The following is a 2,019-nucleotide window of genomic DNA, read 5'->3' as shown; positions in this document are numbered from 1 at the left end:
GCGCATGCGCTGTTCAATCCCTGCGCTGCGCAAGCCGGCGCTCTCCCCGCCCCAGCCGGTCTCCCCGCCCCCGCCGCTCTGCGCAGGCGCTGTGCTAATTCTGTTCAGTTACATGTACCAACAGTTTTTGAATACTTTATCCCAAATCGTTAGTAGAATTTTAAAACTTAGTCCTTGAGACTCTACTTTGGTGTAGACTGTTCGACCGAAGTCACAGTGTTTCTAAGGAATGATACCAATTATGCGTGCGCGCTCCTCAGTTCAGTCGCTCAGTTGTGTCCAACTCTTTGCGACTCCATGGACTGCAGCGCCAGGCCTCCCTGTCCCTCACCAACTCCCGGAGTTTACTCAAACTCATGTCCATTGAGTCGGTGAAGCCATCCAACCATCTCATCCTCCGTAGTCCCCTTCTCCTCCCGCCTTCAATCTTTCCCAGCCTCAGGGTCTTTTCAAACCTGTCAGTTCTTCCCGTCAGGTGGCCAAAGTATTGGAGCTTCAGCTTCAGCATCAGTCCTTCCAATGAATATTCAGGATTGAGTTTCTTTAGGATGGACTGGTTGGATCTCCTTGCAGTCCAAGGGACTCTCAAGAGTCTTCTCCAACACCACAGTTCAAAAGCATCAATTCTTTGGCACTCGGCTTTCTTTAATAAAATTCAACTCTCCCATCTGTACATGACCACTGGAAAAACCATAGCTTTGACTAGACAGACCTTTGTTGGCAAAGTAATGTCTCTGCTTTTGAATATACTATCTAGGTTGGTTATAACTTTTCTTCCAAGGAGCAAACGTCTTTTAATTTCATGGCTGCAGTCACCATCTGCAGTGATTTTGGAGCCCCCAAAAATAAAGTCTGTCACTATTTACATTGTTTCCCCATCTGTTTACCATGAAGCGATGGGAACAGATGCCATGATCTTAGTTTTCTGCATGTTGAGTTTTAAGCCAATTTTTTCACTCTCCTCTTTCATTTTCATCAAAAAGCTCTTTAGTTCGTCTTCACTTTCTGCCAGCAGGGTGGCATCATCTGCATATCTGAGGTTATTGATATTTCTCCTGGCAATCTTGATTCCAGCTTGTGCTTCATCCAGCCCAGTGTTTCTCATGATGTACTCTGCATATAAGTTAAATAAGCAGGGTGACAATATACAGCCTTGATGTACTCCTTTCCCACTTAGGAACCAGTTGTTCCATGTCCAGTTCTAACTGTTGCTTCTTGACCCACATACAGACTTCTCAGGAGGCAGGTCAGGTGGTCTGGTATTCCCAGCTGGAGCTGCGGCTGTGAGGCGCTGGAGCGACTTTAAGGAGATACCCCACGTCCACGGGCAAAGGAGAAGCCCCAGCAAGATGGTAGGAGAGGCAAAATCGCTTGTGCGCTTCTAGCTGATGTTTATTTGAGCGCTCACTTTGTACCAAGCATCAGTTCACATTTTCGCTCACCTCATCCTCAAAACAGCCCTCTAAGGAATATACCTTCCACACTTGAGTAAACAGGGCTGTGGACAGATTTTGTGACTGGTAGACTCTACCGCGGACTTCCTTGGTGGCTCAGACAGTAAAGAATCCCCCTGCAATGTAGGCCACCTGAGTTCGATCCTTGGGTCAGGAAGATCCTCTGGAGAAGGGAATGGCAACCCATTCCAGTATTCTTGCCTGGAGAATCCCATGGACAGAGGAGCCTGGTGGGTTACAGTCAATAGGGTCGCAGAGAGTCAGTCAGACACGACTCAGTGACTAAGCACGCACTCAAGCATCCCATGCAATATTTAGGACCTACATATACTAAACACTTATTTATATTTTATCTTGGCGCTTCTTTTCTTGCTGCAGCAGACAGGGGCTGGGGCCCTGAGCTTTTCCTTTGTAACTGCATACCTGTAGGGCTACCTTTGTTTTGAAGAATTTTTTGTTAACCATCATTGAGAAGGAAGGAGTTTCTGAATCTCTGATTTGAAAGGTGGGTCCTGTGTAGCCAGCCCAAGTCTATCAAAGGCTAGAATGAATGGTTTCCCCTCTG

The sequence above is a fragment of the Bos indicus genome, chromosome 11 (assembly GCF_029378745.1).
Source record: "Bos indicus isolate NIAB-ARS_2022 breed Sahiwal x Tharparkar chromosome 11, NIAB-ARS_B.indTharparkar_mat_pri_1.0, whole genome shotgun sequence".
NCBI classification, from domain to species: Eukaryota; Metazoa; Chordata; class Mammalia; order Artiodactyla; family Bovidae; genus Bos; species Bos indicus.
The sequence above is the reverse complement of the archived record's forward strand: the minus strand, read 5'-3'. Positions refer to the sequence as shown.